Consider the following 12370-nt stretch of genomic DNA (forward strand, 5'->3'; position numbering starts at 1 on the left):
CCACGATGCCTTTGGGCGACCATCACATTTACTTTAGATTCTGGCAGCGCCAGGGTGGGGAAGACATAAAATCTCGCAGTGGTGTATAAATGAAATATTGAAGAGTGAGCTAACATGGGCAAAATGGATAAGAGAAACTATCACTAAAGCTTGTAGAATTATGAGAATCAAGCTGTGCCCCTTGACTTTCCAAATATAGGTGGGCAAGAGGGAACTCGGGGCCCTGGGGAGTAAAATCTCTCGAGCCCAGGACCAAGACTATCTCTTGGGGAAAAAATCTGTACACTTTATGATTAACTCGTGGCAAAATGAAAGTCATTTCCCTTATATGGATAGACTAACCTGTCATCAGTTAAGAAGAGAATTGCTAAGGTTAAGAATTGGCGTTAACCCTTGCTATGCCAACAACGGGGTAAAAAGAGCAATGATCGATAGCAAGGGGAAATGTGTCTGTACCTTGGGTACAACGTGTGATACGCTACATTTTTTATTAGATTGTCAGAAGATTTTGGATATAAGGAAAGATTTTATGCCCAATTTTTAAAAAGTATGGTATTAAAAACAGGGTACAAGCAGTAGATCTTCTAACTGAAATGAGCAATTTAGACACAGCTTGCGCTATGGGGAAGTTCATTCGTAAAGTAAAAGATACTCTTAAATGTGAATAGAACCAAACTTCTTGTTCAAATGATATAGAGTACGTTATAGGGAATGTTGGAAGGATCAATGAGTTTTAAATATGTGAATGTTATGAAATTTTCTATTATGAAATGTGAGTTTAGGTGTTGTTTTTATGGAGATTTTAAATGTTTAAGGACTATTTAGCCCAAATAAACTTTGTTCTGAGCTGAACATTTACTTTCACCACATTCATTAATTTGTAATTTTTTATCACAAGTGTTAACATTCTGGATTTTTGTGGAGATCTAATCTCTACTGGAAAAGTGATGGAGATGGGATGAATTCCAGACTTTTCTCACATGAGAATCCTCTGTTGGATTTTAATCTGATTCTGTTTAGGCTACCTTTTGAGGCTTTGGCTTCATGTGACCTGAATGAAGTTCCTAATGTAGAACATTTCTTTCTTGATGTCTACCATTCACCGATATGAGAGCTGCAAGCTCTTTTACTTCTTAGAAATATTCAGAGGACTCGCCCTAACCTTTGTTGCTGCAGTTCTGTCATATTTTAGTTTCAATAAGATCAACCTTTTAACTTTATTTACACAAACATGTGCCTCAGCTGAGGAAACAGTACACAATTTGGTTTCCAAACATGCTTAGTGCTTCTGTTTGTGGTATTTGCTTCTAAGCCAATGTTAAATTTGCAAGCCTTCATCACCGTGCTCCTCTCACACCCAGACTGTATTAGCAGAGTCTGTAGTTCCGTGAGCCTCGCTTTCTTGTCCGCAGATTCAGACGGAAGCTGCCAAACAACTTCACTTTCACAACGGCGCCACCCCACCCTTCAAGCTCTCCTATATCCTAGTATGGAACAGCATATTTTATTCAGGGCTCTTTGCATTACTCAGTGGGGAGGTACATTACACTGGACCAGTCTTTTAACAACTCACACTTTGCAGTCATTGCTAAAGAAGGACCCTTGGATCCAGACTTGCCCTGCTTTTGACCAGCTATCCTTTAGGGAGTCTTGTTTTGGAGGTACATCTATCTCAATACAGACGGAACCTCCTGCAAAACACCCAACACTTCCCACATCGACCACAGTGTACACTCACACTGTTCCAGCAATACACGATGCTGTGTCTCAAGTGGCTGCACAAGATAGTGTTTCATTGCCTTGACTCTGGTGTGAAGTGGTATACAAAGCCGCTGTGCAGTACAATAAAGTATTTGGAATAGCAGACCTTTGATTTACCGACTAATCTTTCCTGACATTAGGTGGCAAATATCCAGCTGAATGGCAGCTAAAGTCCCTATTGCTATTTGGATAATGCATTGGTTTATCCTTCTCTATACTGTGCCGGGGCCAAACATCTATTCGGTGTCCGAGAACAAGCCATGGTGGCTTTGGTGGCACTCTCCAGGCACATACCTTTGGGAGCCTAAGCAGTGCAGTCACATGGGCAGCACCAACTGTATTTATTTAGGTTTTGTAAATTATTTTTCTAGTGTTTGTACACCCACCATGCACACCCTATCCTAAAATTGCTATTTGTATCCATTGTAAAAGAGTTGAGCTTTAAGTCCTTTCCCGAAACTTATGTGGTTAGTAATGCAGCACATTTGAAAGAGGGAGTTTGTTCCACGATGCAGGGACCCAAGCGTCATATGATGTCGCTTCCTGTAATGCCATAGTGGTCAGAGGTCATGTGATGTAATTGATGGCACTGTGACCTTGCTCTCGTCTTCTAAGGTGCTCGGAAAGGTACACCACACAGTAGGTGCCTGTAACCTGCTTGATGCTTCTTTCCTGTTTTCCTCTTCCACCTCCAGCAGATCTCTACCTTTCCTAAGTTGATAAAAGAAAAGGATCATTTTTTAATTCAGTGTTTTATCTAAGTTTTAAACCCTGCCCCTGCTGGCGTGAAACATATCACAGGGAAGGAGGATGGGGCATTACTAATGTAATAAGCAAGAGGAGATTTTTTTAAATAAAGATCACTTCGTCTCTTCATACATTACACTATTTAACTTACAGGATATAGTAAACCAATATCCTTTACGAGCAGTACATAACACAACACCATTTAGGTTATGACAGAAAAAGCTATCTCTCTCTTATCTCGGAACACCGAGAAGGAGGTTGTCAAAATGTCATGTTACCTTAAATGAACGGCTGTCTGTAAGAAGGCCCAGGGATGTTATGCATTGCTGTACGGATAATGCAGAGTATTTTAAAGTTATTCTGTACGAGACAGGATGCTGTGAAAGGCATGAAGAATGGCAGTGGCAGCCTCCAATGTGCAACTGCATTATGGGGAATCTGCAGCAACTTCATTCTGTCCTTGGGGGTCTCCTGATAAAGGAGATCCCCGCAATGCAACATTGAGCCCGCCAAAGCAGTGATGGTTGTAATATAGTATTTGGGAGATTGCAACTGTGCTGCCTCTCTCACTCTCTCCTGTAAAAAAAAAAATGGTTGTAATTCTGCCTTCTGGAGTAAGACATGATAGGATTTGATGAAGAACTCTCTTTTGGTGGAAAATAGAGGTGATTAATGACATCTTTGGTGTTAAAGTTGTAAGAAAGCTGAAATATCAGATATTTTACCACCTTGGACAGCTTCCAGAGCACCCACAGCTTCTTAATCCGGACTGCAGAGCTCCAGAGAGGCTCACGTCTACCCGGCCTTTCACAGTGAAGTGTGAACCTAATTTAAGCAGGTCTCTTCCATCCATGACTTCAGCTATGCACTTAAAGTCTCATTCGTCAGCTTGGAAGCCTGTTTCCAGTTGCGCAAAGGGATTCCTAAAAATTATTATCTGGGTAGAGCTGTACGAACAACGATTAACAGTCACCACTAAAGTAGATACCCAACTACCGGCGGCTTAGATTTATCCAGACATTCACACCCACCCTTTTAAAATCATTTCATATGGTTGTCTGTTGCTTCTATAATTGTACTGTTTTATTGAGTATTGTCATTTTTACACTAGTCAATCTCAATCAAATCAATGTTAGTTGTGTATACTAAGGCCACTTTCGATAACATAGAATGAATGCCACACACACTCTGGGAATCATTGCAAGAAAAGGAATGTTACTTTGCATTTTTGCACGTTGTTGGTGTTAAATGTGATTCATTTTGGCCCCATACCCCAAATAAGTGTATGGCCAGCATGTGTGATCGTACTGTCTATATTGCCACCTTTCAAATCATAGTCGTAGCTATCAATATTGCAGCAGGTGCTGTGTCACAGGTTCCCAGGGCAGTAAGTATCCTGTCTTTGTCACTACCCACCGGGCAAAATGGGGGCCCTTTGAAGTTCCACTACCTACCCGCGATGCTCCTTCCCGTATCTTATGGTCTCTCTGCTCCATGATTCTCTCCTCGCCAGCCCTACTGCCTTCGTCCTCTCTAGTTTCACCGCTTCCCTCCTTTTCAACCCTGCTGCCTCCCTCCGTCCCTGCTGAGCTCCTCTTTTTATCTCACCTGCCGTGCCCCCTGCTCCTCATCCCTGTTGTGCTCTTTTTCACTTCCCACCTTCTCTGTGCAGCCCTCTCATCTGCTGATCTCTCTAGGCCTGCTGCACCCCTTTTATCAACCCCCTGCTCCCTTCAGCCATGTTGTCTTCACCAGGGGGGCGGCAGTGACACAGGGGCCCAGGGTTTGAGGGCCCCCTCCTCCTTCTTAAACTCCAGTCGTGGCCTTTTTAACTGCTTGACAGGGGAGCAGGGTCATTTCTCTTGCTTACACTGGGCTCCATTGCTTCTTGCTGCGCCTCTGTTTCATATTGTAGTTTGTATGCGCTATGTTATTCAGCGTACATTGTTTTAGAAAGATAAATTACTTCTAATGTGTGTCAAGTTGATCAACTACCCAGTTTTTAGGTCTCGGCTAGCGAAGGCTGCGCTTGCGCAGTCTCGCTCGCGAGATTTAATGACTTGGAGAAGAGGGGCTTGAACCCGCCCCTCTTCTCCCCTGTTCTCCATTGGCTGGCCTCTTGAATGCTGGTCAGCCATTGGAGAAGAGGTCAGTCATTCCGATTAGGCCCTGTCCTTTTCGGATCGGGGGGCGTGTTTTTTGCAAGAAGTCTAATTATCTCCTCCAGCCAATGGCTGGAGGAGAGAAAAGACAAACACGCCCCCGAATCCGAAAATGCCGCTGCCTTTCTCCGAGGCATTTCTGCTCTGCCTCGGAGAAAGGCAGTGGTGTGCTTGTTCCCTCTTGTCTTGGTTTCCTCCTCAAACCCCCCAGAAGTTGGCCGCATCGTTGTTAAAGTGCTTTCTTGTCCAGCAAGGAATGCAAGCAGCTTCATTAGCGGCAATCCAAAGATGTTATATTATTTGACCAAACACGAATACGGCGATGTAAACAAGCCCCGGGGGTGTAAAGGGCGAGGTTAACTTGGTGCTGTAGAAACTTGCCCATAACAAACCCACCCTCGGCTCACTTTCTACGCGCCCTCCAACCGAACCCTGGCCCACAAAAGATCAACAACAAAAAAATGAACTACGATTTTTTGTTCTAAATTGGCAGGTTTTACGAAAGACTACTTATCCATTAGGTTTTAACTCTAGACAGACTGCAATCGTCGTGCTTGCACAAGCATTAAAACACTAATATTCCGCGATCTCACCCGAACGAATCTAGCGCCTGCGCAGTGCAACATACACGACTCTCAGCGAGTCGCCAGCACGCATGCGTCAGTGTATGGAGCTTGGGCTGGTGACCTTGACGTGCGCGTTCTCGGCAGAAGAACGGCCCCGTATCTGGTGCTGGCCGTCATGTCACCGCTGAGCGGCGGTGGAGCGCTGTTTTGTGCACTAAAATTGAGCTCCCGTACCTCCTTTCTCAACCGGGTGAGTTATATACAGAAACGGCGTGTATGACTGACATTGAAGAAGGACTAGCTTAATACGACGCAGTGACAGAGCGGCTAGAGCGACAGGCTCCAATAAGTAAGGGGAAAGAATAGAGCGAGCAAAATATATTATAATGTTGTTATCTGCAAACGGTGTAATAACACTTGAAGTCACATCTACAAAACGTGTAGTTTTGTATTCCTTGGAGGAAGGTAAAATTCTTGATACGATCTTACCTTGGTAACTGACTGAGTGTGCATTCTCACTCTGTTCTGGTTCACGGTTTCATGTTATTTTCTGAAAGTTGTACTTTTGCTTTACAGAAGACACAGTGCGCTGGAAGCAATTAGCTCCTCTAAAATCGAACCTTTCCAACATGGCCGTTCCATAGCGTGGTCCATGATTGGGTGTGCGGTTAGGAACAAGTGACAGGCCAAACGTCAGAGCATGATTTACATATTAGGAGTCCCGAGCTATTATCTGTTTTGATTTTGAAACCTGGCTATTGGCGAATTGGTAGTGTGCATTTTAGAATTGTATTTCACACCCTTAGTATTCTGTCTTTATATTTCCACTCAATCACTCTTAATTAAAATTATATAATCCACCCTCAGTTACCAAGTGCATGTAATGGAGCCATATATAAAGCAGTGGGAGACGTATAGGTATGAAGCGGAGGAAGCTCATCACTGAGGTCACGTGCAGAGTGCGTATGTCACTCATGAACCTTGGGGAAGGTCTGTAAGTGTGGGTGGCTCTGTGTGTGTGTGGGAGGCTCTATGTGTGTGTGTGTATATGTGTGTGCCTCTGTGTGTGTGTGGCTCTGTGTGGGTGGCTTTTTTTGTAGGTGGCTCTATGCGTGGGTGGCTCTGTCTGTGTGTGGGTAACAGTGTGTGTGTAGGTGGCTCTGTGTGGGTGGCTCTATTTGTGTGTGGGTTGCTCTATGTGAATATCTCTGTGTAGGTGGCTCTGTGTGGGTGGCTCTGTGTGTGTGGGTGGCTTTCTCTGTGTGGGTGCAAATGCAATCGGTCTCGGCATTGTTAAAGTTAGAGCTATTGGCATTGCTCCTGACAATGCCGTTTCTTTAAATGTTTTAAAAACATAAACAAAAATAATGTCATGAGCAATGCCAATAGCTCTAACTTTACCAATGCCGAGACCATTGCATTGTAAATGCTTGTTTCTTGAGTTTACGATTTCAAATGCTAGGATTTTAAAAGTGAAAACAAAACATTGGGCATGCAGCTGTCCATGCCTGCAGGAACCCATTTCTAAAGATCTTGAGGGGAGAGCTTTAAAGCTTAGATGGATATTTTCAGATGCACATTTGTGAATGCATTACCCTGAGCAGCCGGTATGCAAAACTAGTATCCGCAGTATGCATGGTAAAAGACTCGTGTAAATGCTACCTTGCTTGCCAGAAGCAAAGTCATTTTTAGAACACTAAATATATATTTAAAGTGGGGTAAAAATTGGGAATAAATCGAAGTGTAGTTTCTTAAAACGACATGTGCAAAGAAATATGCTTATCTCACTGTGTCAGAATCAAGGAGGTGAAGGGAAATCAGAATAGGTGAACCTTAGTTGACATGCAAAGTGAGAACGTCAGAGGAGCTTTTGCATAAATCATTCACCTTCTTCTCAACCAAATCGACACCATGGAAACCGAGGCAAGTCAACAAAGGTGTGGGTCTGCAGGGGAGGCGGAAAGAACTACATTTCTCCAGAGCACGCGAGCTCCATTTTCACTCTGTTCGCTGTTTTATTTTCTGAGGATTGTTTAAGACCGGTAGAGTAGGATTGGGGAAGGGACAAGTTTTATGAAGATAAGTTCTGGGAATGTCTGAAGTGTAGTTATTTATTTATTTATTTATTTATTTATTGGTATCATGAAGCATTTAATGGTTTGACGACTGGACTGAACACCGTATGTCTGGCAGATTACATTTTCTGCTGATCGAGGACTGCCACAAACATAGGGTTGGATGGTTCTAGCAACCTACTAGACAGTAAATGGTATTCAGTCTGCATGTGGAGCTAGATCAGACTACCAGAGAGGGCACTAACCCTCATGCCTTTGTTTGGAAAGCAGACCTGCGAGCTAGAACAAATTGCCATGATGTGCCATATCACAAGTCCTAGTGTCAACTAGGGAAGCCCTGCATTTACCAGGTGCTCTCACTGGATAGGTCTTAATAATCATTTAATGACTGCTAAGCCATTACTGTAGCATCTAGTAACGCATCAGCTGCCTTATTAATAGTAGATTCGTTGTCTAAGAAGTTATGAAGTCCTTAGGTCCTTCCTTCCTTCATTCACCTTTATACTTTAGATGATCTTTCTCTTTGGAAACAATTGGTACTTATATTTTGAATTTAACTCCTTGACTTAATGGGAAACCTTTGACCGGTTTCAGTTATAACCAGGGTATGCAGGTCGTAGAACCCCCCCCCCCCCATATAATGCTGCCTTAAGGGGTCGAGGGGGGATGGTGAGATACACTCCCAATAAGGTGGGAAGGATCTAACTGTGGTAGTGGAATGGTAAACACTATATGACTTACACTGTGTATTTGTTGGCAACTTACCTGCACACTTGGAACCTCAATGCGATCAGGGACTACATCGGGCCTTGAATGTACCTGCTATATGAATAACTGACATGGATGGATTACGCCCCCCAGGAAATGCTCGCTCCTATCTCCGAGCAGTTGGGAAACGACGCCCACTTTCATAGTCATGACTTGCTGTATGTTTGCCCAATCTATGATGTGCATGCTGTTATGCTTATTTGATGAATGTGATGTTCTTCACTGGAAAATATAAATAAAGTTTAAAAAAAAAGAGTATGCAGGTCTTTCAATGGATAAATGCCAAACATAGCGGTTACTCTGGATCTTCGTGCATCTCGAGGGAAAGTTATCAGGTGCACCATTGTGGCTAACTTCTAGACCCACTGGCTGTTCCTGTCTGAACAGTATTTGGTTTTGTCATTTGGCTACTCAAACTATTGTTTAATAATGGGGTATTGCCTTCGCTGTGGATACCTTTTTCAGGACGTATCCAGTCACAGCCGGCATGACTCGCGGATGGGGGGAATCCCCGGGGTGGTGGGGGGGTTGCATGGGGGTCAGGGGTCGCACAGGAAGGTCGGGGGTGTCGCACAGGGGTAATTTAATAAAAAGCGTTGTGATTGGTCAGGACGCCGCCCAGCCAGAGGCTTATAGGGAGGCCATTTTCTCCATATAGGCTGCATTGCAGCCTGCATGGAGAAGGGCAGAGTGCTCATGGCTGGTGTGGGCGGCCCCAGGGGGCCGACCAAATAGTATTTGTGCACTCTGGAGTGGGCAGGCACAACACTCCTCCCCTGCTCTCATAGCAGCCCCGCCAACCTTCCCGCAACCAAACATAAAATGATAATAATTGAAAGTTATTACCATTTTATATTTCTGCTTCTCACTCTAGCAGGGAGGCAACGCTCCTCCGCCCTAGTGGAGGAGCCACCCCTTGATGTATCTGGAAGGCCAAACACCACTCCACTACACCTTCCAACTTAGGGGCCAATAACGATCTCGTCCGGAAAGCATTCCTACCGATTTGTTCCCGGAATGCCTTACGGACGAGTCCGAATGAGCGATTTGGATGTATCTGGATGCTTCCAGATACGATTCGGTCGGACTCCCATTGACTTCAATGGGAACCTCTGTTCAGAACGAGAACATAGGCTCCCATTGAAGAAAGGGGTGGCTGGGGGAAACCTGGCACCCTGCGGCAGGCACCCCAGTGTGTCTGCCACACTGTGCATTGTTGGAAAGGGGGGGGTCTCTTGGGTACCCCTACGGACCCGAATCAAAGGGCCGTGGGTGAAGGGGGGCCTGCTACCATCCCCCAAAGACAGATACCGGCACCTGATTCGTTCCGGAGACACAAAATCAGAACGGCTGTCCGAATCGGTCATCGTAATTGTTCGCTCGTAAACAGAGTCCATAGAGCTGTAAGAATCGGTTTCGGAAGACGTGACCTGTCCGAATGCCTTTTGGAACTGATTTGGACAGCCCTACTGTTTTACATGCATTGTAATCAGTAGTTGGGAACTGTGTACGATTCAGTCAGAATCAAGGGGTCCGAATCTGATTCGGCAAACCCGAATCTGATTCGGAGACCTTCCGAACAGCATCGTAATTGACCCCTTAGTCTTGGGTCAGACTTGTGATGAAGGGTCTTTAAGGTGGAGCATAAATGATTAGTGTCAAGTTCCCACCTCCGAGAGCAAACTACAGGGGTTACCAGGATTCAAATTCCTCTTAAATGTGTAGTTAGATTGGCTATGGCGTGGCCAATACAAGATGATTGTTATTATTGATGCTGAACTGTTTGTAATTGAGAGGATTCTAATGAGATTCTTTGTAACCATGATAAATCACCTGAAGAATTCACTGGTGCTGATCACCAGTATTTAGCTGCTAATCTTTTCATGTCTTGCTTTGCTCTTAACAAGTTGGCACAAAGGTTCTGAAGACAGTGTACATAAGATCTGACTTGTGAAGAGGTGATTGGGACTGGAAGCAAAGCTGGCATCCCAACTAATTCAAGGATAAGATTTGTGCCCATACTATTGAGGAATCTTAGCAGCAAGGCTCCAACTAATCCAGTAAATTGTCAAAATTACACTGATCCTTTTCATGAGAGTAACATTAAAATTGAAGATGTTGCATATTTCATTGGCTTTTTTCTGACTACTTTGAGTGTAGTAATTTGTCTCAAAACGTGCAGTTCTACATTTAACTATGGTTCAAAATTCTTCGAAAATGATTCTGACATGTGGGTCCATGCTCTCACATGGCAAGAAAATGTAATCAAAATAAATAGTCCACACAAACTTTGGTTGACTGAATTGCTCTAGGTAAAGCCTGCAGATGAACTCGATGATTACTTTCAGCCACATCAAAATGAATCCCTGAGGCTGTGGTACTTCTGTTAAATATATTTGGATGCAGTAGACTTAAGAGTACTGAAAGAGGCTTGCTCACATATTACAGACACTTCACGATTTCAAGCAGCCACATCTTTGCAGCATTTCTAGACTTTCACCATACATAGATGTCCAGGTGCAAGTAGGTCCTAACACAAGTACAGAAGTAACTGTTACAGTGAGAGGTCAGAAATTCTGAGTACATGTTGAAGAAACATTAGTTACTTAGATTGTTTGTCCTATCAGAAAGTTTCAGTACTTTGAGTGTTGTAGTATATCTGAATCCGATTTGGATAATTCACCATTAACACTAGTAATGGCCAACAGGTTCTCTTATTGTGCATCGGTACATTAGAGTTGCCCTCCTAATCTCATTTGTGTCACATTTGCTAATGGGTAAGAGGAAAATGAATTGTGAATTCAAGTCTTGTGAACAGAAGTGCCCAACAACTCTTTCTTTGATTAATATATCTGGCAGATTTGGCAAAAATGTTCTGCTACAACAATGAGATGGATGCCTTGTGCTTTTGAAGTGGTATAGCGTCCCATGTGGTAGTAGTAGTGTCCCGATGGGTCAAAGCTCCTTTACATAAACAGTAAAACTATGTTTAGAGGTTGTCAACTTTCTCAAATAATAGGTAACTGGATATGAAATGCCAATAGCCGATTGTGTTTACAAAGCAGTTTAACGCAGGGATTGAACGAGCAGCATTGGCTCTCAATTTAGATCTTCTCTGTAAAATTTCTGTCTCTGTGCTGGTGTCCAGTATGGCCCCATACTCCTTATAACAGTGTTGCATGCACCAGCACATTCTGCATTCCTCCAGGAAGTTGGAGCTACCATTGGCACGTCTTCCATTACCTTTTCCTCTGCTAATTTGTATTATTCTGCACAGAGGGTGGAGAAAGTTTAGAGGGTTGCTTGGCACCTGTCTCCCAGTCTTACATACAATATGTCACCAATGCAGCTCTGAGCCTGAATACAGAAAATCTTTTACGATTTCCAGCCAGTTATGCTAGGTGTGCTATCCTGCATCATTTAAATCATCTGGCAATCTCACAGGAAGGGATTGAGCAATGTTATGTTAAGGGGCATTGATACCGGTGATAAGTACATTTTTTCGGGATCTCAACTCAGAGCCACTGAATATTTAGTATTTTTGCTATTTTTGTGTTTTGTTTCCATAAGAGACTAACCCTGCTAAAATCTGGAGGCTTCCAGCCTTGGAAATTGTGCTGCAAGAGCAATATTTTTAATCAACCTATGGATCAGCGACTTCTGCTTTCTGGAACGTAGCCACAAAGCCTTGGAGTGTGACCTCTACACACTTGTGGATCCCAGAGCAATCCGAGAGAGGTAACCCAAACTGTAATTTACAGAGGCATGGAATGGATTGAGGTCTCCGCCAAAACCTTCCTGCCCAAGGTCTATGATCCCCTCACCTGAAATAATGTATAAACATTATAAAAGGTCCTCCTCACATCATGGCAAGAAGCCTAATAGTTTTAAAGAGAAGTCATCCTTATCTTCTGACCTGGCCCCTGTTCACCAATTTATTTTTACGGTAACCTTTCTTCTTGTTGGCACTTCTGCTAGCCAAATTCAAGTTTTTAAACCTACTGTGCTCAAGATATCTGCTGCTTTCACCTTAGGGGCTTCTTCTTTGGCACATAAAGTGGATTCTTAGTTACTGACAGTGATAGCCCATCCATTTATGTTGACGTCTCAGTCCTCATTTCAGCCCCTTCAGGGTCCTCCATCTCTTGCAAGGAGTTGAGTGGTGTGTAGTTGGCTTTGAAAGTATTTCTAATTCAATTGCAGGGGTATCAGTGATAGTTCTTCAAGAACAACACTGCAACCATATTTTATCTAAAGAAGAATGGAAGTACAGCCAGTGATACTTTGCAAG

The 12370-nt window shown here is 43.6% G+C and overlaps 1 protein-coding gene and 1 pseudogene across 2 annotated transcripts in view; both read left to right on the forward strand.

Annotated features, from left to right (window-relative positions):
• PGGT1B (protein geranylgeranyltransferase type I subunit beta) overlaps positions 1–12370 on the forward strand; it is a 332915-nt gene that overhangs the window by 231644 nt on the left and 88901 nt on the right. The gene's annotated exons all lie outside the window — the stretch shown is intronic.
• Positions 6161–6255, forward strand: LOC146865762 (Nuclear RNase P; annotated as a pseudogene).

Source organism: Triturus cristatus, chromosome 2_1, assembly GCF_964204655.1.
Source record: "Triturus cristatus chromosome 2_1, aTriCri1.1, whole genome shotgun sequence".
NCBI classification, from domain to species: domain Eukaryota; kingdom Metazoa; phylum Chordata; class Amphibia; order Caudata; family Salamandridae; genus Triturus; species Triturus cristatus.